Source organism: Plecotus auritus, assembly GCF_963455305.1.
Source record: "Plecotus auritus genome assembly, chromosome: 4".
Lineage (NCBI taxonomy): Eukaryota > Metazoa > Chordata > Mammalia > Chiroptera > Vespertilionidae > Plecotus > Plecotus auritus.
Window position 1 is genome coordinate 64,909,740 of NC_137775.1, and position 15,318 is coordinate 64,925,057.

General features: G+C 40.3%; 1 protein-coding gene across 3 annotated transcripts in view; it reads left to right on the forward strand.

Annotated features, from left to right (window-relative positions):
- The window catches only part of HTR1B (5-hydroxytryptamine receptor 1B), a 131,517-nt gene that overhangs the window by 12,060 nt on the left and 104,139 nt on the right, over positions 1–15,318 (forward strand). The window lies entirely within an intron of this gene.

The window sequence follows — 15,318 nt, forward strand, 5'->3', positions numbered from 1 at the left end:
TACAGGCTTGATCGCCCACAACTGCCCTCCCTTGCAGGCCTGGTCCCTCCCAACTGCCCTCCCCTGCTGGCCATCCTGTGGTGGCCATCTTGTGTCCACATGGGGGCAGGATCTTTAACCACATGGGGGCAGCCATCTTGTGTGTTGGAGTGATGGTCAATCTGCATATTACTCTTTTATTAGCTAGGATAGAGGCCTGGTGCACGGGTGGGGGCCAGCTGGTTTGACCTGAAGGATGTCCTGGATCACGGTGGGGGTTCCCTTGGGGTGTGGGGTGGCCTGGGTGAGGGGCTTGTGGTGGTTTGCAGGCCGGCCAAGCCCTCTGGTGACTCAAGCGGAGGCCCTGGTATCTGGGGTTTATTTATCTTCTACAATTGAAACTTTGTAGCCTGGAGCAGAGCCAAGCCTTCTGCTTGCTCCGTGGAGGCAGCCTTTTTTGGGGGGATTTATGTATCTTCTATAATTGAAACTTTGTAGCCTTGAGTGGAGGCCTAGGCTGGCAATAGCAGGCGGAAAGCTTGGCTTCCTCCATCACCGGGGGCAACCCTACCCTCCTGCTCTTTCCAGCTCTGTCGCTGCCGCCATTTCTGTTTGGTTTTATTTATCTTCTATCATTAAAACTTTGTAGCCTTGAGTGGAGGCCTAGGCCAGCAAGGGCAGGCGGAAAGCTTGGCTTCCTCCATTGCTGGGGAAACCCAAGCCTCCCTCCTGCTCTCTGTGGCCGTAGTCATCTTGGTTGCGTTTATTTGCATATTCTCTCTGATTGGCTGGTGGGCGTGGCTGGTGGGTGTAGTGGAGTGAGGGTTAATTTGCATATTACTCTTTTATTAGATAGGATTATCAATTCATATATGAACCTGTTAACTACAGATTGCATTGCCCTTGGCACTGTTGTCCAAAACAATTGACTTAATTTTCAAAATACGCTAATAATCCTTAACAGTTGAGATTGCTTGAAACCCAGTTAATGTTTTTTTTAATATATTTTTATTGATTTCAGAGAGGAAGGGAAAGAGAGAGAGAGAGAGAGAGAGAGAGAGAGAGAGAGAGAGAAACATCAATAATGAGAGAGAATCATTGATCAGCTGCCTCCTGCATGCCCCACACTGGGGATCGAGCCCGCAACCCGGGCATGTGCCCCAACCAGAAATCGAACTGTGACCTCCTGGTTCATAGGTCGATGCTCAGCCACTGAGCCATGCTAGCTGGGCCCCAGTTAATGTCTTGTAATTTACCTTAAGATACACATCCACCACATTACATCCTTTCAGTCCTTCATGAGTCTATCTTACACCTTCTCACAGACCAGATATGGCCTAGCTTGATTGAGAAGAAATTTTTAGTGCTGAAGCTGTGGTGAAATCATTGGGAACCCTACACCAATTTGTGCTTTAAAATATTCTGCTGAATTGTTAGAGATGTATTCCCTTTACCTGATGCAGTTTGTATTTGAATCAATTGTTAGCAAGTTGATGGACATACAATCTTCTCTGGTTGTACAAAATTAGACCAGCAGTTACTGCTTGCTAAGAAGGTCAAGGCACAAAAAAAAACTAATGGAAAAAATATTTTTCTTTTTGGGAAAAAAGAAATGTATCCTGGGGAAGATGGTGAACTAGAAGGGAATCATCCTTTTAGTGCCAATTTTCTAGTAGGTAGCTTTTTACTTCTTTGTACTTTATTCTCTTTCTGTGCTGAAGGAAGAAAAAAATGGATCTTCAGGGCTGTTAAGGAGTGCAAGAAAAAAGAAACTGAAGTCAGTCAGTGATTATTGAATCTCTATTATAGGCAGTGCCCCGACCTAGCATTGGAATACAAGCAAAATATAATGGAGGTTTTAAATGCTGAGTAAAACTGGTGATAAAAGACAAACTATTGGGCAAACTACAAGTAGGTTAAGTAATAAAGGAATATTCTAATTAAGATATGTAAGACATTTAAAAAAAACTGATAATGAAAAAGTTAAGTATTAGTAAGAAAAGGGAGTGTTGTATTAATCCATTTTTAAAAATAGAAAGCTATAAAGTTATAAAGAATTTCTTACTTGAGTCACTATTAAGTGTGTACTGATTTTGATTTGAAAAGTGGCAGATATCTAGTTTTCCTGGTAATACTCATATTGTTTCACCATAACGTAAAATCACCACTTGAGACTCGTGTGCCTCTATCACTAAATCAGTAGTGTTTTTTGCTTCCGAGAAGTGAAGATATTGTTTTCTGAAAGATGAAATGATAAAGTATATAATTAATGAAATTTTTCCATATTTACACTCACTCTTTCTGATTAAGCAGTGAGCAATGGGCTAATCAACATTGATTCCCCTCTTTCCTCATTGACTTAGGAAATGGATATTCTAACCATTAACAATATATGAGTTGAGTTGATACTATCCTGTTAGTAGATATCTAGATCAGTGCTCCCCAGGTTTTTCTGAAATAATGCTTGTGGAATAATACAACATAAATGGCATGATGGGGTACGAGAATGTCATGACTAGAAGTCAACTGCATTGGTCCAGGCCTGGGACCAATCTTAGACAAGCCAAAATCTAGGGGATCAGTTTATCATCACCCATGTAACCTTTTAAAGCACATGAGTATCAGAAAGCTCTTACCTAGATCATGCCACCCACCTAGACAAAGCTAAATTTATCTTGATGTGCTTCCCCACTACTTATCTGCTGAAAGCAGGACTGTATAACCTGAATAAAAATCAGGGAGCAAATTTTCTTGATGCCAAATCATGGCTAAGTTTTTAATAGACAACCTCCTCCCTTGAAAAGTTGAAAGTGGCATGATTATCCAATTGTTCTCAGGGGTATCTTAATCTTGTTTTGAGGAGCTTCTGGAAAAAAGACTTTTAATGACTTGAATTTTGGCCAGAGTACCATAATAGAGCTCACAGACAATCTAGATTTGATACTCTGTTTTGTTGAATATAAGTGTTACAGGGGAAATTTGGCTTCAATTTTTCCTTAGGAAAATTACTCTTGGACCATTTTTATTAGATTTTGACTTCCAAAAAAAGAAGCACAAACAGTGGAGAGCAAAAAATGGGTACTCTAAGCAATTTTTTTTTTTTTTTTGAAAAACAGATGGCATCTCTAGGGATGGCCTAGGGAAGACATTTTCATATTCATATTTGAAATGGGAAGAAATAAATGCCAGAGGTAACATGACAGCCTGGTGCATATTAATACTAAGGATGCAGACTGTTCTCCGAAAGAGGCTTGTTAAGTGTTGATTGGGTGAGTAAATCCAAGAGAGGAGAAATACACTTACTTATATGCCTTAGTCTTATTATCTAAAATAACCAAATGTTACAAGTGCTGGTGTCTGAACAGTTACTTCTTTGAACACAGTGAGTTTACTGTCAATGAATCTTGGAAGATGGTAAGAGAAGCCAGATGAGGGAGCAAAATGAAAATAGAAAGCTTTGACTTTTAAGTTGTCCTTAATTTTGACCTAATCAATAATCCTAATAATAAATAATAGCAGTATAAACTATTTCAGATTGGAATCTGATATGCTGTGTACTTTTAAAAAATAGCTTTGATAGCATTGGAGTTCTGCTCTGCTAATGTAAATAATAATTTAATTACCAAACAAATGAAAGGCAGGGCATTTTATATTCAGCAAGCCTTCTGTAGAGTAAACAAAGAGTCTATAAATTTTGTTGTCCATGTTCAACAAAAATGTCACTGAATTGTTCCATTATTTACATTAAAAAGCAAGGCTAGCAAATAAGCCTTCTTGCCTCCAGGGAGTTTCATAAACATCAAGTTAATTCATAATTGATCTCATTTTACATAAGGAGTTCTTGCCTTTGGGAATGAAAAAAAAAGTGCTGTTGTCATATACTGAGGGGCAAGTTGATGAAAGTCAATCCAGTGAGAACAGGAAGGCTAAATTACCTTCTGGTTATAAATTTTATAGGTTTATCATGCCTTTTCAGTGTTCCTGTACAGGTAGTAGGATGAAAATAGTTTCTGTGTTAGAGAAGCAGGTCTGAACTTTGTCCTTTTTAGACTATGGTGCCATCAGGGTGGCTGGCTGAACACATACGCTACATTTCCAGTCACCTCAATAGCTTTAAATACAGGGGAAAATATTATAAACATCTATAAGCATGCTAGGAAACAAAATATAAGAGGACTTTTGACAAAAAGAAAACAAATAGAATTGGATAGATGGGCAAAGAAGTTAAAAATTGAACTTCCTGAAGACAGGTAAGATACAGGGAGCAGGTATCTCTGAATTTGCACAACCCAGAGATAATGGAAATAATGAGTGAGAGGAAGTCAGGGACACATATTGAGAGATTGAAAATGGAACTGCAGCCAAGATTTGATGCTTGCATGCTGCACCTTTATTCTCTCTAGCCAACCAGCAGACAGCAGAAATGTCAGGTCCATGCTAAACCAGAGAAGGTGGGAGCTAGAATGTGAAGTGCAGACTTCAGAAGGAAAATAGAACCTGTAAAACCAGAAAACAAGTTGATTGTATATCTCCCCCTGCACACACACTATAACACCACTGCTCTAGAAGAAAAAGGGAGCTGGCATTAACAATTTACATCCACAGCCAGGAAAATAGGAATTATGAAATACGGAGATGAGCAGAAAAAAAGAATTATCAAGTTTTGAGATACATCAATGTATGAAGGGCAGGCAACATTCTGAAAATTAAAAGTACAACCCGGACAATGGTGTAAGGCAAGCAAAGAGAAAGCTTTAAAATAAGTGTGATTAATATCCTTAGAAATATTATATCCTATTTATAAAAAATTGGCAGACAACAGAAAAACTGATCTTAAAAATATGAAAATTCAAGAGATGAATAGAATAAAGAATTGACTTAGATGATGAGGGAATAAATTATTTGGAAGAGAAAGTAGAGGAATTACCACAGATCAAAAGAAAAGTAAAGTTTAATTTTAAAAAAAGCATAGTTAAAATATAATAATGTTTCAAGAATATTTAATAAGGGTCCATGAGGAGTGTGTGTGTGTTTGGTGATAGTTGATGGGGTATTGGAAGCTAAGAAAAAATAGAAGATTCCCAGGGATAAAGTAATTATAAAGCCTTGGTTTAAAATGATTCCAAGGTATGAATAAGATGAATTTTAAAATAGCATATGTAGATTCACCATGGTATATGTTTCATATTTCAGAGCACAATGAATATAAAAAAAGGACAAAAATGAGACTAGAAAAAATTAACTGAAAATGAAGCAGAATCACATTGCTATTTTGTCAATATCATATGGCAAAAGACATTTGTCAACATATGGCAAAAGACAAAGAATATTCTGAGAAAAAATAAATTTGAGTGTAGAACCCAAATCACAATGATACTTACCTTTATTACTTTTATTGAAGGACTGATGAAAAGATATGCTCCAGCTGAAAAAAAAAAGTCAAAAAATGAGTATATAGGTATCAATTGGTTTTAGCCATTCATAGAAAATAATAGTTTAAATATACATATTAAATACTAGAAGCCCGGTGCATGAAATTCATGCAAGCAGGGGGTGGATGTATCCCTCAGCCCATCCTGCACCCTCTGTAATCTGAGATCCCTCTCACAATCCAGGACAGCTGGCTCCCAACCGCTTGTCAGCCTGCCTGCTTGATTGCCCCTAACTGCTTCTGCCTGCCATCTTGATCACCCCCTAACCCAGCCTTGGACAAACTATGGCCCACGGGCAGGATCCGGCTGTTCTATCCAGTTCTCTTGCTCTCCCCTCCTCTCCTTTACTTTGAATTTATATTAGTTCACACAAACACTCCATCCATGCTTTTGTTCCGGCCCTCCGGTCCAGTTTAAGTACCCATTGTGGCCCTTGAGTCAAAAAGTTTGCCCACCCCTGCCCTAACCACTCCCCTGCCAGCCTGGTCATCCTTAACTGCCCTCCCCTGCCGGCCTGGTCACTCCCAACTGCCCTCCCTTGCAGGCCTGGTCACCCCCAACTGTCCTCCCTTGCTGGCCTGGTCACCCCTAACTTCCCTCCCTTGCCATCCTGGTCACCCCTAACTGCCCTCCCCTGCAGTCCTGGTTGCCCCTAACTGCCCTCCCCTGCTGGCCTGATTGCCCACAACTGCCATCCCCTGCCGGCCATCTTGTGGTGGCCATCTTGTGTCCACATGGGGGCAGCCATCTTTGACCACATGGGGGCAGCCATCATGTGTGTTGGAGTGATGGTCAATTTGCATATCACCTCTTTATTATATAGGATTATTATATAGGATAGGACTTATTACTAGAATAAGAAAATATATATGAACAATCTAACAAATAAAATCTGATTAATCTAAGAGAACTAAAGGAAGAAAACAAAAATAATGGAAAATGAAAAATAAAAAATAAAAGAAATAAGGACAAAAATCAATAGTCATACTATTTATCAATGTATTCTAATATCAAATGTCTCAAATCTCAGATTGTGGAACTGAAAAAAATCCAATTAAAAACTGTTAACATAGGGAAATTATAAACAAAAACATAGATGCTTATTTAGCAATGTTTAAATGAAAGATCCAAACAGTAGAAACAATATTATTGCATCTAAGACAAAATGGACTTTAAAGTCAAAAGCATTAAATGAAACAAAAGGAGATATTTCATATTGAAAAACTAAAAGCATAGAAAAGATAATACAATTATGAACCTTCATGCAACTAATCACATAACTTGAAAATATATACACTAGAAATGTAAAGAAATACAGAAAATTTGATTAATCCTCAAAATTTTTAGGATACTTCTCTTGAAAACAATTGGTACAATTAAAACTTGGTCTAAAGGATGAATGTAGACCCGGAAAACCAAGATGGCGGCATAGGTAAACACCTAAACTGCAGCCTCGTACAACAATTTCAAAACTACAACTAAAAGACAAAACAGAGATCTTCCAGAACCACAGGAAGGCTGGCTGAGTGGAAATTCTACAACTAGAAGGAAAGAGAAAAGCTCACTGAGACTCAGAGGAGCTGCAGGAGGCAGAGGTACAGAGACGCGCTAGCGGAGAGGACTGGCAACTGAGTGCGCAGCTGGCTTTCTCAAGCGGGAGGGAGAAAAAAGCTCCTGACTGCGCTGAACTCCAGTTCCGGGTGAGACTCTGGGGACCCAGACTCATACGGGGTGAAACTGGACTGTCAGGAAAGAGAAAAGCACACTGAGACTCAGAGGAACTGTGGAAGGCAGAGGTACTGAGGCGCGCGCATGGAGAGGGCGGGCAACTGAGTACGCGGCTGGCTTTCTCAAGCGGGAGGGAGACAAAAGCTCCCGACTGCACTGAACTCCAGTTCCAGGCAAGATTCTGGGGACCCAGACTCATTCGGGGAGAAACTAGACTGTCTAGCAGCGGGCGAAACTCAAGGGCAGCTTTCTCTCAGAAGTGCTTGCAGCGATTACCATGGGACACTGAGACATAGGGGCCTATTAGGGCAAGGCAGACAGGAAACCAATGCTGTCTGCTCCGCCCTGAGATTCCGCCCCATCCAAGCTGAGCACAGAGGCTTTTGCAAGTCTTGTCTCATAAGGGTGTCTCCAGCACAGAAGTTCTCCCAGCATAAACACAGCTGATCCTCACAGCCAATTGGCCTGGAGGTCAATTCCCCCCAATGATACCAACAACAATCAAGGCTTAACTACAAGACTGTGGACACAACCCACAAAGGGGTGCACCAAGAGTGTCCACCTCAGGTAACTGGGGAGGCTGAGCCACTGGGTCCTATAGGACACCTAGCACACAAAGCCACTCTATCAACTCAGGGAAGCAGCCAAAATGCAGAGACAAAGAAACAGATCACAAATGAAAAAAATGGAGGAAAGCAAATTACTGAATATAGAGTTCAAAACCACAGTTATAAGGTTTTTCAATAATTTTCTAGAAAAGGCCGATAAATTTAGCAAGACCCTCGAGGATATGAAAAAGGACCAACTAGAAATTAAGCATACACTGACTGAAATAAAAAATATTATACAGAGATCTAACAGCAGACTAGAGGAATGCAAGAATCAAGTCAAAGATTTGAAATACAAAGAAGCAAAAAACACTCAACTAGAAAAGCAAAAAGAAAAAAGAATCCAAAAATATGAAGATAGTGTAAGGAGCCTCTGGGACAACTTCAAGCGTACCAACAACAGAATTATGGGGATGCCAGAAGAAGAGAGAGAGCAAGATACTAAAAACCTATTTGAAGAAATAATGACCAAAAACTTCTCCCACCTGGTGAAAGAAGTAGACTTACAAGTCCAGGAAGTGCAGAGAACCCCAAACAAAAGGAATCCAAAGAGGACCACACCAAGACACATCATAATTAAAATGCCAAGAGCAAAAGACAAAGAGAGAATATTAAAAGCAGCAAGAGAAAAACAGTTAATTACCTACAAGGGACTACCCATATGATTGTCAGCTGATTTCTCAACAGAAACTATGTAGGCCAGATGGGAGTGGCAAGAAATATTCGAAGTGATGAATAGCAAGAACCTACAACCAAGATTACTCTACCCAGCAAAGCTATCATTCAGAATTGAAGGGCAGATAAAGAGCTTCACAGATAAGAAAAAGCTAAAGGAGTTCATCACCATCAAACCAGTATTATATGAAATGCTGAAGGGTATTCTTTAAGACGAGGAAGAAGAAAAAGGTAAAGATAAAAATTATGAACAACAAATACATATCTATCAACAAGTGAATCTAAAATACAAGCGAATAAAAAAATCTGATGAACAGAATAAACTGGTAAATATAATAGAATCAGCAGCATAGGAGGGGAGTAGACTGACAATTCTCAGGGGGAAAGGGGTGTGGGGGGTGCGGGAAGAGACTGGACAAAAATTGTACACCTATGGATGAGGACAGTGAGCGGGGGGTGGGTAAGGGCAGAGGGTGGGGTGGGAACCTGGTGGAGGGGAGCTATGGGGGAAAAAAGAGGAACAATTGTAATAATCTGAACAATAAAGATTTATTAAATTTAAATTTTAAAAAAAGGATGAATGTAAATTGAGTTTTGTTTCCAGTACTTGGAGAATACATTATACATTATATCATAAAGCCCTTGAAATAGTCATGAAGTTTGATTATCCATCAGATCACATACACACACGTGCACACACACACAGAAACAGAATCTCAATCAATATTTTCAAGGACAAATTATCTAATCACAATACAATATGAGTGAAAGAAGAAATCTGAATGAACATTTAAAACAACATTTAGAACTAAATGAAAATTAAATATGGTATATCAAACAAAACTTGGGGTATAGAGCTAAATAATTGGTTAGAAGGAAATGTATAGCCTTCAACTCATATATTAACAAAATCTATAAATCAGTGGTTAATAATGTATTTCTAAAGGGTAGTAATGTAATAGCTAATTAGACCTAAAGAATGCAAAATGAAGGGAATAATAAAGATAATAACCTATATGAATGAACTAGAAAATAAACTTCTATCAAAGATTAATCAAGAAAAACCTGTTACCATCAAAAGAAGACACATTACCAAGAAAAAATAAATTCAAAGGGATACATTATTCAATGAAAATAAAGAGAACACCATGAACAATTTTATGCCAATAAATTTGAATAAATTTTACTTAGAAAAATAACCTGGAAAAATATAAAATATCTTACCGAACCTGATGCAATAAGAAATAGGAAATATAAATGACTTGTTAACCAATCAAAATTTAAATCCGTAATTTAAAAATTGGCCTCTGTTTAAATGTAGTCTCATGCTCCTCATAATCTTAACTCTTCCACATTTTTGAATTTCTTTAACTTCCTCAGACATTCTCTTCAACCTCTACAAATCAGTCTTTTGGTGTGTTTTTTCCTCCCCACTCCCTGCAGTTCCTAACTCCTGCTCTGCATCTGTACTTGGCTTCTTTTGTTTAGTTTAGTTTTTGTGTGTGTGTTGTTTTTTTTTACATTTATAAGTGAAGAGAACATTGCTTTCCTAGCAATGATGTACTTTTGTTTGTTAATCCTCACCCAAGGATATTTTTTCATGGATTTTTAGAGAGAGTGCAAGGAAGGGGATGAGGGCAGGCGAGAGAAACATCAATGTGAGAGAAACACATTGATTGGTTGCCTTCCACACTGCCCCAACTGGGCTGGGATCGAACCTGCAACCCAGATACGTGCCCTTGACTGGGAATACAACCTGACCCACACTCTAACCATTGAACAACACTGTTCAGGACCCTAGCAATTATTTTAAAACAACTCATGTTTAACTGTTTCCCTGCGTTCATTTCATGCTATCTTTTGGTTCTATTTTGTTCTCATAAGGGACTTTGTGTCTTTATCCTCTTGCTTTTCTTTATGTATTTCTATTTTCTCATTTATTAATATCACACATACCTTTGGCTAGTTACCATATACTCAATAGTTCCAGAGTGCGCTATTTTTAGTCTGGTCTCTATACCCTGCAAAGCATTCCCTAATGTAGTATATTTCTGAATTTATTAGGAAAGTCCCTGTTCAAAATTGTCTCAGTTTAATTACAAGTTTATGTCAGATGGTTGACTTTATTGATTGTAAGCATACAATGAGGATCTTGGATTAACTGTTATGAGTTTTTTTCCTCTCTCAAATTTAATGCTCATAACTCATATTTCTGTGGTTCTCATTTTCTCTAAAATTCAGTTTCTTTATCTTTAAGATAGGGGGTTCAGGTTTTATAATATTTGTAGTGCCTTACATAGCTAAAATTCTAGAAACATTTGAATATTAATAGAAAATTTGTATTCCACAATAGGGACTTTAAGCCTAATTGAGAATACAGATTCTATATGCATATATATTTGATTCCACCACTTGAATTATGCTAATGCCTAAAAAAGTATTAGTTTTCATTGATACATAGTGAAGAATATCATTATATATATGGAATATATAACATGTATAAGAAGGACATGAATTTCCCAATAACAGCAGGTAGATGTCAGAAAATGTTAAACCTATCTTTGATACATGCCACGGTTAATCTCTTTTGAAGATATTTCATCAAGGACACACATAAATTTTCTCCCTAGCCATTAATCAGGCGAATAAAAGAGATAAGGAAAACGAAGTACTTGTGGTAAAGCAGCCCAACTCTCTAGTACAGTGAAAATAAACCTTACACATCATTTTTAATTGTACAATTTCCTCATGGTTATTTATGCAAATGAAATTGTCTCTATAACTTTACTTACGATAATATTAAAAAAATTAACCATGTAGTGGTTTGATAAAAAATATTGACTAGAGAGTAAGTAACAAAATTATTTTATGAAAAATATTTTTGTAAGTTAACAAAATGAATAGAAATGGACCTATTGGAAAGAGTAAGAATTATGATTTATTTATATAGCATTTATTTATACAGCACAGCAGTAGTAGCTGTTGTTACTAATCTCAAGAGATAAACTGAGGCCAATATAATGGCTTTTCATTGCTTCTCATTCTGTAGCAAGAATTGTCTAGATTTAGGATTTGCCCGTATATAGTATGATCACCTCTGTCCACCTTGAAATGATATATGACTTCAGTCTGCAATGGGGTATGGCACCACTGTTTGCTGGGGCTTCTCAAATCTAGAAAGGCCAGACACATCACTGAGAGCTGTGCATGACATCCCAGTTTGCCCAGATTATATTCCACTAGAAGGCCCAGATTCTGCATAACTTTAGTAGAGCTATTTGTCCAAAATTCCACTGGAATTCTAAATCATGTATGTGATCATCATTATTGCTTTGGGTTAAATATGAACCTGAATACCCCGGGCTTCATCAGTGGCCTTTACAAGTTCTGGATGCTGCTGCCACTTGGTCCCACCTGCTTTGCTGCAGAAGGGCCTACACTCAGCAGATGGTATGTATGTTCCTACTGCGTCCTGCATTCTTGTTTCTGAGGGTCCTCGTCCTCTGTGGCTTTTAGCCGATGGTGTTCTGATAAATGTTTAACTACTGGCTCTCTGAGGGGGAAAAAAGCCTTGATCTTTAGCATTAGCCAATTTTCATGGTGTAAATAATTCCACTACGGCCAATTTCAACCTACCAATGAGACGTCACAGAAGGAGGAGTTGGGAAGAGATGCACACAACTGACTGTGAGAGCTGGTATGCGCCAGCAGCAGCACACAGTTGCTTTTAACTGTTTATTTTTAAATATATATGCTTTATGTTCTCCTTCTTTGACCTATTAAGATGACTTATAGTCCTCATTAATAGGGATTGGGCACTTCTTCCTGCTTATAGTTCTTCTGCTGCTATTTCTCCTCCACTAGCTCCTCATTCTCTTCCTCCACCTCTCCTTTTTCTCCACATGCTTTTCCTATTTTTAGCATTTTTGAGGCCATAGAAAATTTAAGTGGCACCGTCTACTGTCTCACTGAAGAGTATACATGTATTCTCAACAACCACTGTTTAAAAGCACAGTGCATGCCTTTTCATAATCCAAGGTGAATTTATTGTGCACCCTGAGCACACCCCCACAACCGAACTCGGAGGAAACCTGAGGATTAGAGTTCGCCACCTTGGGGTCCCCACTGCATTCATTATCACAGTTTGATTTTATTATACTGAATTAAGAAGAATGTTCATTGCTCATGTCATACTTTGTTCTGGTTTATTTTGTCTATTTGTGTTGAATTTACTAGTGCCAGCATTTCTCAATTCAGACATATCAATACAAATCAGTAATTCAGAGGATATGGAAAGGAAGTTACTGTTTTCTACCTAGTCTCTGAGTCTAAGATTTTGTAAATATTGAGCCAGAATTTTAGTCTATGGTTTTATTGCATGCTTATGCTTATTTTTAAGCTGAATTCTCTTCAGTTTGATCTTAAATGCTATAATCCTATCTAATAAAAGAGAAACATGCAAATTTACCATACCTCCACTACGCCCACCAGCCAATCAGAGCGAGTATGCAAATTAACCCAACAAAGATGGTGGCAGCCATGGAGCTGGAGTGAGCAGGATGCTTGGGTTGCCCCCGGTGATGGAGAAAGCCAAGCTTCCCTCTAGCCCTGGCTGGCCCTGGCCTCGGCTCAAGGCTACAAAGTTTCAATTATAGAAGATAAATAAATCCCAGATACCTGCTGCCAGCTGGTCCTGGCCTCTGCTCAAGGAGGGGCTGAAAAAAAACAAAAAGAAAAAAAGGAGGGGCTGGGAGCTTGGGTCGCCAGGGGGCGTGGCCAGCCTGCAAACAGCCATCAGCCCCTCACCCAGGCTGGCCACACCCCCATGGGGTGAGGGTCCCCATTGGGGGGCTTGGCCAGCCTGAAAATGGCCCTCAGCCCCTCATCCAGGCTGGCCAGGCACCCCAGTGGGACCCCCCACCCTGAAAGGGCTGTGGCCAGCTTAAAAACGGCCTTCAGCCCCTTATCCAGGCTGGCCACCCCTTCATGGAGTAAGAGTCCCCCATGGGGGTGTGGCCATCCTGCAAATCACCACAGGCCCCTCATCCAGGCTGCCCCATGCCCAAAGGGAACCCCCAACCTGATCCAGGATACCCTTCAGGGTAAACCAGCTGGCCCCCACCCATGCACCAGGCTTCTATTTATACTAATAAAAGGGCAATATGCTAATTAGACTAGGAGACCTTCCAGGAGACCTTCCGAACGTTCTTCTGGACAAAGCCATGGTGGCGGGGCCAAGTAGAAGTGGTTAGAGGCCAAGAGGGGAGGGCAGTTGTGGGTAATCAGGCCAGGATGGGACGCCAGTTGTGGGTGATCAGGCTGGTGGGGGGCAGGGGCATTGGGGGTAAGCAGACCAGCAGGGGGGCCAGTTGGGGGTGAGCAGGGTGTCAGTGGGGGTCAGTTGGAGGTGATCAGGATAGCGGGGGGGGGAAGTTTGTAGTGAGCATGCCAGCAGGGGGGCAGTTGGCAGCAAGTAGGCCAGTGGGGAAGGAAGGTGGGGCAAGCAGACCAGCAGGGGGGGCAGTTGGGGGTGAGTAGGCTGGCAAGGGAGGCAGTTGGGGGTGACCACACTGGCACGGGGGGTAGTTGGGGGTGATCAGGCTGGCGGGGGGGGGGCATTTGGGGCGAGCAGGCCAGCAGGCAGAGTGGTTAGGGGCAATCAGGCAGGCAGGCAGGCAGGTGAGTGGCTGGAGCCAGCAGTCCCGGATTGTGAGAGGGATGTCCAACTGCCAGTTTAGGCCCGATCTCTGTAAACTGGCAGTAGGACATCCTTCGAGGGGTCCCAGATTGGAGAGGTTGCAGGCTGGGCTGAGGAACACCCCTCCACCGCACCCGTGCACAAATTTCATGCACCAGGCCACTAATATAATATAATATAATATAATATAATATAATATAATATAATAAATATAATAAATATAATAAATATAATAAATATAATAAATATAATAAATATAATAAATATAATAAATATAATACAATATAATACAATATAATATAATATAATATAATATAATATAATATAATATAATATAATACCAGAGGCCTGGTGCAATACATTCGTGCACTCGGGGCAGGGAAGGGGGGTCCCTCAGCCTAGTCTGTGCCCTTTCGCAATCCAGGAGCCCTTGGGGGATATCCGATTGATGGCTTAGGCCCGCTCCCCACAGGGCCTAACCCGGCAGTCAGACATCCTTAGTGCTGCTGCGGAGGCAGGAGTGGCTCCCGCCATCACCACTGCACCAACCAGCCATCAGCCCAACTTCTGGCTGAGTGGCGCTCCCCCTGTGGGAGCACACTGACCACCAGAGGGAAGCTCCTGTGTTGAGCATCTGCCCTCTGGTGGTCAGTGCACATCATAGCGACCGGTCATTCCAACGTTCAGTCGATTTGCATATTACCCTTTTATTATATAGGATTATATTACATTATATTATATTATATTATATTATATTATATTACATTACATTACATTACATTACATTACATTACATTACATTATATTATATTATATTATATTATATTATATTATATTATATTATACTAGTGGCCTGGTGCACTAAATTTGTGCACATTAATTAGAGGAAATAATTTAATATTGCTATTTGCTCTTTCTCTATAATAGAAGTGTCAGAGATGAAAGAAAATTAGTAAAATGTATATGAAAACCTTCATCCTGTCAGATTCTGGGGCGCACCACGGGACCCAGAGTCAAGGCCCCGCCCACCCACATGCACCTCAAAATTGCGTGAGACCCAGACCCGGCCACTGCCCCCCCTTATTGGGGTAGATCCAGACCTGGCCAGCCCCACCCTTGTAAAGCCCTGCCAGGCAGGGGACATAGCCTCAGGTACCCTTGCCAGGCGCCAGGACGTGGGACATGGCCTGAGGTCCCC